Source organism: Mus musculus, chromosome X (assembly GCF_000001635.26).
Source record: "Mus musculus strain C57BL/6J chromosome X, GRCm38.p6 C57BL/6J".
Lineage (NCBI taxonomy): Eukaryota > Metazoa > Chordata > Mammalia > Rodentia > Muridae > Mus > Mus musculus.
Genome location: NC_000086.7, coordinates 4,672,944 through 4,685,958, shown reverse-complemented (window position 1 = coordinate 4,685,958; position 13,015 = coordinate 4,672,944). Strand labels below are relative to the sequence as shown.

Here is a 13,015-nt window from a genome sequence, read left to right as displayed (position 1 = left end):
CATTCACGTGGAAACTGAAAAACACTCTTCTCAATGATACCTTGGTCAAGGAAGGAATAAAGAAAGAAATTAAGGACTTCTTAGAGTTCAATGAAAATGAAGCCACTTCATACCCAAACTTATGGGACACAATGAAAGCATTTCTAAGAGGAAAACTCATAGCTCTGAGTGCCTCCAAAAAGAAACTAGAGAGCGCATACATTAGCAGCTTGACAACACACCTAAAAGCTCTAGAACAAAAGGAAGCAAATTCACCCAAGAGGAGTAGAGGGCAGGAAATAATCAAACTCAGGGGTGAAATCAACCAAGTGGAAACAAGAAGAACTATTCAGAGAATCAACCAATCGAGGAGCTGGTTCTTTGAGAAAATCAACAAGATAGACAAACCCTTAGTCAGACTCACTAGAGGGCACAGGGAAAGCATTCTAATTAACAAAATCAGAAATGAAAAGGGAGACATAACAACAGACCCCGAAGAAATCCAAAACACCATCAGATCCTTCTACAAAAGGCTATACTCAACAAAACTGGAGAACCTGGACGAAATGGAGAAGTTTCTAGACAGATACCAGGTACCAAGGTTGAATCAGGATCAGGTTAATGATCTAAACAGCCCAATATCCCCCAAACAAATAGAAGCAGTCATTAATAGTCTCCCAACCAAAAAAAGCCCAGGACCAGGTGGATTTAGTGCAGCGTTCTATCAGACCTTCAAAGAAGATCTAATCCCAGTTCTTCACAAACTATTCCACAAAATAGAAACAAAAGGTACTCTACCCAACTCATTCTATGAAGCCACAATTACTCTGATACCTAAACCACAAAATGGCCCCACAAAGATAGAGAACTTCAGACCAATATCCCTTATGAATATTGATGCAAAAATCCTCAATAAAGTTTTTGCTAACCGAATCCAAAAACACATCAAAACAATCATCCATCCTGACCAAGTAGGTTTCATCCCAGGGATGCAGGGATGGTTCAATATACAGAAATCCATCAATGTAATCCAGTATATAAACAAACTCAAAGACAAAAAACATATGATCATCTTGTTAGATGCTGAGAAAGCATTTGGCAAAATCCAACACGCATTCATTATAAAATTCTTGGAAAGATCAGGAATTCAAGGCCCATCCCTAAACATGATAAAAGCAATCTACAGCACACCAGTAGCCAGCATCAAAGTAAATGGTGAGAAGCTTGAAGCAATCCCACTAAAATCAGGGACTAGACAAGGCTGCCCACTCTCTCCCTACCTATTTAACATTATACTTGAAATCCTAGCCAGAGCAATTAGACAACAAAAGGAGATCAAGGGGATACAAATTGGAAAGGAAGAAGTCAAATTATCACTTTTTGTAGATGACATGATTGTATATATACGTGACCCTAAAAATTCCACCAGAGAACTCCTAAGACTGATAAACAGCTTCAGTGAAGTAGCTGGATATACAATTAACTCAAACAAGTCAATGGCCTTTCTCTACACAAAGGACAAACAGGCTGAGAAAGAAATTAGGGAAACAACACCCTTCTCAATAGCCACAAATAATATAAAATATCTAGGCGTGACTCTAACTAAGGAAGTGAAAGATCTGTATGACAAGAACTTCAAGTCTCTGAAGAAAGAAATTAAAGTAGATCTCAGAAGATGGAAAGTTCTCCCATGCTCATGGATTGGCAGGATCAATATAGTAAAAATGGCTATCTTGCCAAAAGCAATCCACAGATTCAATGCAATCCCCATCAAAATTCCAACTCAATTCTTCAACGAATTAGAAAGGGCAATTGGCAGATTCATCTGGAATAACAAAAAACCTAGGGTAGCAAAAACTCTTCTCAAGAATAAAGAACCTCTGGTGGAATCACCATGCCCGACCTAAAGATGTACTACAGAGCAATTGTGATAAAAACTGCATGGTACTGGTATAGCAACAGACAAGTAGACCAATGGAACAGAATTGAAGACCCAGAGATGAACCCACACACCTATGGTCACTTGATCTTTGACAAGGGAGCTAAAACCATCCAGTGAAAAAAAGACAGCATTTTCAACAAATGGTGCTGGCACAACTGGCTGTTACCATGTAGAAGATTTCGAATTGATCCATTCCTATCTCCTTGTACTAAGGTCAAATCTAAGTGGATTAAGGATTTCCACATAAAACCAGAGACACTGAAACTTATAGAGGAGAAAGAAGGGAAAAGCCTCGAAGATATGGGTACAGGGTAAAAATTCCTGAATAGAACAGCAATGCCTTGTGCTGTAAGATTGAGAATCGATAAATGGGACCTCATAAAATTGCAAAGCTTCTGCAAGGCAAAAGACACCGTCAATAAGACATAAAAACCACCAATAAATTGGGAAAAGATATTTACCTATCCCAAATCGGACAGGGGACTAATATCCAATATATATAAAGAACTCAAGAAGGTAGACTCCATAAAATCAAATAACCCCATTAATAAATGGGGCTCAGAACTGAACAAAGATTTATCACCCGAGGAATACCGAATGGCAGAGAAGCACCTGAAAAAATGTTCAACATCCTTAATCATCAGGGAAATGCAAATCAAAACAACCCTTAGATTCTCCCTCACACCAGTCAGAATGGCTAAGATGAAAAATTCAGTTGACGGCAGATGCTGTCGAGGTTGTGGAGAAAGAGGAACACTCCTCCATTGTTGGTGGGATTGCAAGCTTGTACAACCACTCTGGAAATCAGTCTGGCGGTTCCTCAGAAAATTGGACATAGTGCTACCGGAAGATCCTGCAATACTTCTTCTGGGCATACATCCAGAAGATGTTCCAACCCGCCAGAAGGACACATGCTCCACTATGTTAATAGCAGCCTTATTTATAATTGCCAGAAGCTGGAAAGAAGCCAGATGCCCCTCAACAGAGGAATGGATACTGAAAATGTGGTACATTTACACAATGGAGTACTACTCAGCTATTAAAAAGAATGAATTTATGAAATTCCTAGCCAAATGGATGGACCTGGCGGGCATCATCCTGAGTGAGGTAAACCAATCAAAAAGGAACTCTCACAATATGTACTCACTGATAAGTTGATATTAGCCCAGAAACTTAGGATACCCAAAATATGAGATATAATTTGCTAAAAACATTAAACTCAAGAGAACGAAGACCAAAGTTTGGACACTTTGCCCCTTCTTAGAATAGGAAACAAAATACCCATGGAAGGAGTTACAGAGACAAAATTTGGAAGTGTGATGAAAGGATGGACCATCTAGTGATTGCCATATCCAGAGATCCATCCCATGATCAGCTTCCAAACGCTGACACCATTGCATACACTAGCAAGATTTTGCTGAAAGGACCCAGATATAGCTGTTTCTTGTGAGACTATGCCAGGGCCTAGCAAACACAGAAGTGAATGCTCACAGTCAACTATTGAATGGACCACAGGGCCCCCAATGGAGGAACTAGAGAAAGCACCCAAGGAACTAAAGGGAACTGAAACCCTATAGATGGAACAACAATATGAACTAAGCAGTACCCCGGAGCTCTTGTCTCTAGCTGCATATGTATCAAAAGATGGCCTAGTCGGCCATCACTGCAATGAGAGGCCCATTTGACTTGCAAACTTTATATGCCCCAGTACAGGGGAACGACAGGGCCAAAAAGGGGGAGTGGGTGGGTAGGGGAGTGGGGGTGGGTGGGTATGGGGGACTTTTGGTATAGCATTGGAAATGTAAATTAGCTAAATACCTAATAAAAATGGAAAAAAGAAAGAAAGAAAGAAAGAAAGATGAACTAAATTAGACACAGATCCTTCTGGAGTAAGGCAGCCACTGTGTCTCTGTAGAGGGGAATGCTGAGTGTCAACACACATGCAAAACAACATCACTTGAATACAAATTGATAGGCCTGATTTGAGTAGTATAAAAAAAAACCCAAGGTAAAAGTTCATCAAATGAATTTGTAACTACTGATCTCAAGTACCCGTCAATAATAAATTTTGAACACAGTTGTGTACTTAATTGCCTTTGTTTATGTTTTCAATTATTTTTTTGAAATCTCCTTGGCTGTAACACATTCTTGCATGCTGTATGATCAAGTTGCAAGTACATAAAATTAGAAATGCCTATATCTGTGGGCTGGCCTGTCTTCAAGTCTTCTAGCCGAGACCACTAAGGTGCAGAAACAGGTCATCCCTAACAAAAAAAAAAAAAAAAGAAGAAAAGAAAATAACAGAGACACAGTAAAACTAACAGAAGTCTTGACCCAATTGGATTTAATAGATATCAATAGAACATTTCATGCCAAAACAAGAGAATATATATTCTTCTGAGTTCCTCATTGAACATTCCCCAAAACTGATAATATAATTGGTCATAAAACAAAAGCATCAACTGATACAAGAAAATGGGAATACTCACATGCATTCTATCAGATAACATCAGGATAAGGCTAGATGTTAATAACAACCAAAACAACAGAAAGTCCACATACTCATGAAAACTGAAAAACTTTCTGCTGAATGATACTTGGTCAGGGTTGAAATAAGAAAGAATTCCAAGAAGTTAGAGAATTCAACTGAAGTGAAAACATACCATACCAAATATCATGGAGCACAATTAAAACAGCATTAAGTAAAGAATCCAAAGCACTAAATGCCTTCCTAAAGAAATTTCAAGAGATCTTATACAAGCGAGTTAAAAGCACACCTAAAAGCTCTAGAACAGAAAGAAGCAAAGTGCACCAAAGAAGAGTAGATGTCAGGATGTTGGAGGCTCAGGGCTGAAATCAACCAGCGAGAAACCAAGAGAATGATACAAAGAATCAACAAAACCAAGAGCTAGTTTTTAAAGAAAATCAACAAGATATATATGATATACCCTTAGCCAAACTAACTAAAGGGCACAGAGACAGTATGCAAAATAACAAAATCAGAAATGAAAAGGAGACATAACAACAGAATCTGAGGAAATTTAAAAAAATCAGCTGAAGCTACTACAAAAGCCTTTAGTTCTACAAAACTGAAAAATCTAGATGGCTTTCTGTACTAAAGTGAAATCAAGGTCAGGTAAATTATCTAAACAGTCCTATATTGCCTAAGGAAATACATAGAGGTATCAAAAATCTTCCAATCAAAAAGCCTGACAGTTTTAGTGCAGAATTCTACCAGTCCACAAAATAGAAACAAAAGGAACACTACCTATCTTATTCTATGAAGCCACAATTACTCTGATACTTAAAATCACACAAAGACCCAACAAAGTACAAGAACTTCAGACCAATCTTGCCTATGGATATTTTTTTGGAGACCATACTGTGAGAAAGGAAGCCTTTCGCAGCTTCCCACCCTAATAAGCCAAATGGCCTTGTGTTATGGAGCTGGTCGCCTCCTCCTCCCTATCTCATGCTGGCACTAAAGACCCTAAAAAGACTGAATTATCCCTATCTCTTCCTGACTACCAAGACTTCTAAGGACATGAGTTATGTGCTGAGCCCAGCCTGAAACCCAGGACAGTTAAGGAGGAATCTACATTCCGGAGATAAGACTCAGAGTGCCTCCCGCCTGCAATCTGAATTTGGCCTTCATGTCCTCAGATGCCCACTTCTTTGTTCTTTGTTAATTACCCCTCAGCCCCTCCCTATTTCCCCTCGATGTGTGCTTATAACCTGACATTTCAGCCTAATAAACTGAGACATTGACAGGAATCCTCCTTGGTCTCTGTTCTTTCTTGCTCTTTTCTCTTCCAGCTTTGTGGTCCCCCTTGCACCCACGAATAACTGGGTCTGCTGGACAGGACAGATATTGATGCAAAAGTACTCAACAAAATTCTTGCAAACTGAATCTAAGAATACATCAAAACCTTTATTCACCATGATCAAGTGGGTTTCATCCCATACAGGGATTGTTCAGTATATGCAACTCCTTCAACATAATATACTATATAAACAAACCCAAGGAAAGAAACCACATGATCATCTCATTAGATGCTGAAACAGCCTTCAATAAAATGTAACACCCATTCATGTTAAAAGTCTTGGAAAGATCAGGAGTTCATGGCTCATTTCTAAACATAATAAAAGCAATATACTGATAATAAACAGGCAACATGAAATTAAATGGAGAGAAACTAAAGCAATTCCACTAAAGCCAGGGACAAGACAAGGTTGCCCACTCTTTCCTTATCTATTCAATACAGTACTCAAAATTCTAGCTAGAACAAGTGGACAATATAAGGAAATCAAGGGAATACAAATCGGAAAGGACTAAGGCAAAGTATCACTATTTTCAGATGATATGACAGTATATATAAGTAACCCCCAAAATTCCACCAGAGAACTACTACAGCTGAAAAACAACTTCAGGGAGCTGGAGAGATGGCTCAGCAGTTAAGAGCACCAACTGCTCTTCCAGATGTCCTGAGTTAAATTCCTAGCAACAACATGGTGGCTTATAACCATCTGTAATGAGATTTGATGCCCTCTTCTGGTGTGTCTGAAGAGAGCAATGGTGTACTCATATACATAAAATAAATAAATAAATCTTTACAAAACCAAACCAAAACAACAGCAACATAAAACAAAGTGGTAAAAAATGGTCCTGGTCTACCTGTAGAATGAAAATTGATCCATATTTATTAATTTATTTATTTATTTATTTGGGGGGTTTTTTGAGACAGGGTTTCTCTGTGTAGCTTTGGATGTCCTGGAACTCACTTTGTATATCAGACAAACTTGGAACTCAGAAATCTGCCTACCCCTGCCTCCCAAGTGCTGTGATTAAAGGCATGTGTCACCACGCCCCAGCCCTGATTGATATTTATAATTCTGCACAAAATTTAAATTCAAGTGGATCAAGGACCTGAACATAAAACAGGATGCACTAAATCTTATAGAACAGAATGTAGAAAGGCCTTTGAATGCATTTTTTGCAGGAGACAATAGCCTGAACAGCATACCAATGGCTCAGGATCTAAGATCAAATATTGACAAATGGGACCTCATGAAACTGAAAAGCTTTTGTAAGGCAAAGAACAGTGTCAAATGGCAAATCGGCAGCCTATAGATGGGAAAAGGGCCTACACCAACCCTACATCTGACAGACGACTAATATCCATATTCACAAATAACCAAATAATTCAATTAAAATATGGAGTGCAGAGCTAAACAGAAAATTCTCAAAAGAGAAATCTCAAATGGCCAAGAAGCACTTAAAGAAATGTTCAAAGTCCTTAGTCATCAGGGAAATGCAAATCACAACAACTCTGAGGAACCATCTTGTATCCATCAGAAATGGTAAGATCAAAAAGTCAAGAGATAACACATACTGGCAAGGATATTGAGCAAGGGGAACATTCCTTGATTGCTAGTAGGAGTGCAAACTTGAACAATCTCTAGAAATCAATTTGGCAGCTTCTCAGAAAACTTGCAATAGTTCTATTTCAAGACCAAGGTATACCTCTCCTAGGCATATACCTGAAAAATGCTCCAACATCCCATAAAGACACTTGGTCTGCAATGATTAAGGCAGGTTTATTTGTAGTAGCCAGAATGGATGGAACTTGAGTATATCATCCTGAATGAGGTAAAAAAAAATCCCAAAAGGATATACATACATGGCAGGTGTATGTTGTCCTCTGAGAGGCTCCACCAGCAGCTTACTAAGACAGATACAGACACCCACAGCCAAACAATGAATGGAGCTTGACTACTCATAGATTTATATGGGAAAGGATTGTGGGCAAAAGGGTATAGACACTCCCCAAGAAGACAAACAAAATCAACTAACTTGCAAACTTGAGGATCTTGGAGTCTGAACCAGCAACCAAAGAACATATACGGGCTGAACCTAGGCCTTCCCACAAATATCTAGCAGATGTGCTGTTTGACCTTCATGTGGGTCACAAACAACTGGAACTGGATCTACCCACAAAGCTGTTGCCTGTCCATGGGTTACCTTTTTTCTACTTGGACCGCCTTGTTTGGCCTTAGTAGGAGAGGATGCACATAGCCTCCCAGAGACTTGAAGTGCCAGGATAGAGGGATATGCAATGGGCCCCCAGTCTCTCAGAGGAGAAAGGGAAGTGGGAGAATTGTGGGAGGGAAGGAGGGAAAAAAGGTGAGTAGGGAGAAGGAAGTAAAGTGAATACTTGAAAAATAAATAAAATTAAAATTAAAAAAAGTCAAATTGGATGCTAAATACAACAAAACACTAATGCCAAAAATACCCATCTAAGCTAGCAGAAATGGGTCTTTGAAAGAGGAACTGCTGGTGTTGGTTTACCAAAAACACATGATATAGAAAAGAAGACTACAGCTGCCCTGGTGAGGTGTGCTGGTCTTTTGTCATTTTTGATGCAATGAACTTATTGAGTCAATGCTTGGTAGGCAGTGAGCATCAACAAGATTTGACACCTTCTTTCAATGTCTGGAAGACACTTGCTTCTTCCATGTGTGGCTTTGGGAAGAACTCAGCAGCAGGAACAAGAAACATTCTTCTTTTGTGAGGCAATAACAAAGTTTGCTAAAGGAGGGAAGAGGACACACTCACAGTCCTCAGAGAGGCTTTAGAAGCATGGGAAAGGAAAACAAAGAAAGCATGAGGACAGAGACTCATGCCCTGGACTCTACACGAATATATATATGGCAGAGCACTGAAGCACTTGGCTAGCATTGACAAGTCTTCTTCCCAGGAAGCAAACGTTTACAATCAGCAGTATACAGTCCAAGAAATTAGTAGGACAAAGCCACGGTTCACAGCCATAGCCCTTTTGCATTTATAGAACCCTTCCATAAAGAGAGGTATAACTTTAATTTTTTAAGAGGCTGCTTTTAATCATGGTTAATAAATACTTTAACCTCCCTTTTAGCCCACAACCCACCAGAGGTAGCAGAAAAGAAAGGATACAGGGGAAGAGCACCTGTTTAAGAATAGTTCTTTGCAGCAACTTTCATCTATATTTTCTGGAAATCAGTAGTTCAGTTCACAGGTCAGCAACTGCACCTCAGTCTACTCCCAAACACTTCATGGATAAACCAGCAGTCCTGTTCTATAGAGTTGGGCTAGCAAACCTGAATCAGTATCAGTGACACTAACTAGCAGAGAGAGCCAGGCGTCAGCCTTGGCATTAGTCAGCAAGAGGGATCAGGACCAAGAGAAACCCAAGGAAAGTTCCCCACTGTGCCTCTCTCAAGAAAATACCATCAGCAAAGTCACAAGATCAATAAGTGTTTAGCTATGTAAGTAAGCCTAGTTCAGCCACCTTCCCTGTCCATCTAGCCCTTCTTATAATTCCTCCAAACATCACATGTCTATGGGCCTTGCCACAGCATGTTTCTTGTCTCAGCATGAGTCTCCCTCAGCTGACATAACTGTGACCATCAGTTGGAGTCCTCAGAAGTGTTAAGAAGCCAAAGGACACCACCAGAAGTTCTCCAGTGAGTTTCTCCCCATAGATTCCCAACAAACAAAGTCTAACTACAAAATGTAAGGCAGACCAACACACACATTTCATTGGTGAAGAGCCCCTCATCACACATCAGCCTTTCATGTGCTTGTTTAGCAGAACATCCTTTCACCTGTGTCAGCTTCATTAACATGTTCTTTCAATTGTTTGCCTTAGACAAACACCATGGAACAGAACTGACTGTCCAAAGAACCCATAAGTTTCCATTTAAGAGAGGTACACACATTTCCTTCAGGGTTAGCTCTCAGTTTTAGAAGAAAGGGAAAACTTGTTTGAATAAAAGGTACCTAGAAGGTGTCAGGAGCTATAGGTTTTGTAGGGAGTCTAACCAGAAAGGGCAGCTTCCCTTGGCCTGGGCAAGGAATGGAGCCACCTGTGGCTTCAGGCAGCTGTGACAGAACATGAACAGGCAAGTTCTCTCTATATCATGGAGAATTGAGGCACAATCAGCAGACCCCCCCCCCAGGAAGGCAAGGACAATTCCAGCAGCAAAAGGACAGTGACAAGACTGCTATTCCTGGATCCAGTAAGGGACCATTTCCCAGAAAAAATACTTGTCCTTTGCCCAGAGCAAGCTAGGAACTCTTACTAGCTTTTTCAGGCTGCTGGCTATCACAGACTCTGAAAAAAGAAAGGCCTGAGATATATGCAATGTTGATTTGTGGTTGAATCTGTCCAAGTAGTCCCTGTTGAAATGGCCTTTAGTGTCCCTTCAGTGTACCTGCATGCCCTCACAAGGCCATTTTTTCCCTGGGCCTTCGTGCTCCTCCACCCCCCACACCTACCCACCATGCTACCTTATCTCTCACCACCCAGAGACAGCCTTTCTTCTTGGAATTGCTTCTCCCAGGTTTACCTCTTTAATGTCTCCATGACTAGGTATGCATCGGTCCTTCTGGACTCCCAGGTCCTTGAGCCTGTCCTCAGGGTCCTCTCTGATTGTCTCACCCTACCCACCCTTGCTGCAAACCTCTTTACACTGCTGTGTGTATCCTTCTTCCTGAATTCCTTAATTTTCCTGAAAGCCAGAAGGTGCCACCATGCCTCACCCTGCTTCCACACCTCTTCCCAATCTATGTTTCTTTCTTCACTCTGTTCCTCTTCCAGGGAGCCTCTCTCTGCCACCCCTCTCTCTTTGGCTTCCTTCCACCTCTCTTTGGGCAGTCATATCATTCTGCCCCCTCCTCCACCACCTATCTCCAGTTCCTTCTATTCTCACCCACCAAGACCAGACCAGATAAGTCCCATTCCATTTTTAGATGACTGCTTATGATACTAGCTCACTTTTCTCACAGGCTGAATTGACAGCTGCTCCATCCGTCCATTTTCCACTCACCAAACACACCCAGCAGAGTGCTTCAGACAGCATGCCATACCCACAGAAGCCCGCATTCTTCAAGACAACTGGTATGCCTACATTGAGCCCATGACACACTCAAGAACAGCAACCTGAGCCCATCTGGAAATTACAACTTCAACTTTATTTCCAAAGAAATTAACTTTATTTCTACAGTTGTGACAACGCCGTGATAAATAATTAGAACTCTTTCTCCAAGTGAGTGACATGTATATGGACATCATCTTCATACTTGATGAGGTACACTCTAAGTTTGGTTTCAATCTGGTAAATGATCAGGCCATCCCTCTTGGAGCCGTCATCATTTGTGTTTTCCACGTGTTTTCCTATCAGGCCATCCACAAGCTCCAGGTCGATGTCTAAAGAAGGGGGGTCACTGAACCCCTCCATGATTTGTAGGTCACCCTCTTTAAAGTCATCCAGAAGCTGGTACGTGTATAATATAGGATCTCTCTCATAAGTAATATAAAAGCTGTTATCCAAGATAGGCGCTTGGCTCAGGACCATCCCCCTCCACTCTTCCTTAGAGCCATGCTCACCCTCAAATAGATGATTAACTGCTTTGCCCACTATGGCATCAACAAAGCTGGAATCAGTGACTCCGGATGATACCACCCTCTTGGCGATAACTTTATGGACAATACCCTCTTATCTTTGTAAAGTTCCAGAGCATGCACAGAGTCAATCCCATCATATTTAACCAGGTACAGGGAAGGGTTTACTGGCACCTGATCCAGCACAGTTCCATTCCACTGTGTGATAGACTCATCTCCTTCTTTCCACTTATGAGAAATTCTGTAGCCCACGATGTTCCTTTTGAGCAGGGCTGGAGATCTGCTCCTCTGCCTCTTCCGACCAGCTCTTTTCTTGGTCAGCTTTGAACTTTCCATGTCCTGTTATGCAGCTTTGCTGCCCTTCTGCTTCCTGGGTCCTGGGGGGCTCCAAGGCTGCAGTGTGAAAGGGGAGAGACAGTTGACTATGGGGGTAAATGATGAACTCTTCCCAGTGATTGCTTCCATGCTTTTTGCTGGTCCCTAACTGCTGGTGCCAGGAACCTGAGGATGAAGCTTGAAACCTGCCCTGGCACCTGGTTGTGTGGTGCTGTCTCTGGGATTCCCTAAGGCCCCTGTAAAGGAAGTAATAGAGAGTGGGGGAAGGAGTGGCTGGTGTCCAATAGAATCAGGAATCCCCCAACAGGGGAACAAGAGACTCTCCTCAGTGACTGGCTGTTCTGTTCCCAGAGACTAGGTGCTCTGCTGAGTCTAGAGCCCTGCCCCCATAGGATAGTTGCAAATCTGTTTGGAAGTCCAGAAGAGCTGTAAATTGCCTCTCCTCCCTCCACTTTAGTGTCTTGAGCTCCCCTGCCTGCTGTCCCCAGTCCTCTCTGCTTTCCCTGGCTGCTTCCAGGTACCTACCTCCAGGCTCCACCTTGCTCTTTCCAGAACCTCAGTCTGGCTCTGAAGGACATCCCAGTTCCTGCTGCTCACTGCAGATCCCCCCTCCCTTTGTCTTCCCCTGGGCTCCTGTTCCCACTGCTACTTAGTTTCTCCTGTGGGGCTCCGTCCCATCCTCCCCCCGACCCCCCACCGCTCCAGGAAGCCCACCTTTTATCCTACCCTTTCTGGTGTCCTGCTGCCAGAGATAGTGGCTGCCAGAGGGGTCTCCAGACACTTTGTGGCCACTTCTGCTAAAAGCCCTAGGTGAGGTGAAGGAGTCCAGCCCAGGGAGAGCTCACCAGCAAGAGCTGTGTGAGCAGGTGGCAGAGCAGTTGAAGTGACAGTTGCTGGTTTCCTGGTGCTGCTGGTGGGCTTGCGCTTGTCCTGGTGCTGCTGGTGGGCTTGTGCTTGTCCTGATGCTGCTGGTGGGCTCGTGCTTCCTTCTGTCTAGCTCACACAACTCCCCTGCCACCTGCAGATTCTGTGGAAGCCTGCTGCTCATTTTTCTTTCTGTGTATTTATTAGTGTGCCCTCTGGTTTATGTTATCCTAGCTTTATTGTTTCCTGGTTTCTTCACTGCCCGGTGTCGTTTTAGGTTTTTTGTTTGTTTGTTTGGTTGGTTGGTTGGTTGGTTTAGATTCATTTTGTTGGTAGGTTTGTTTTATGCCTGGAGTCTTTCTCACATTTTTACTTTCAGTATTCTTTTTTGGTAAGTCTTCTCTTGGCTTCTTCATCCTGTTTAGTTCCTCAGTTCTTTTTTTCTTGCTTC

At 42.0% G+C, this 13,015-nt stretch overlaps 1 pseudogene; it reads right to left on the bottom strand.

Annotated features, from left to right (window-relative positions):
• Positions 1-10,990: 10,990 nt before the first annotated feature.
• On the bottom strand, positions 10,991-12,578 carry Gm46682 (annotated as a pseudogene).
• Between the last annotated feature and the right edge of the window lie 437 nt (positions 12,579-13,015).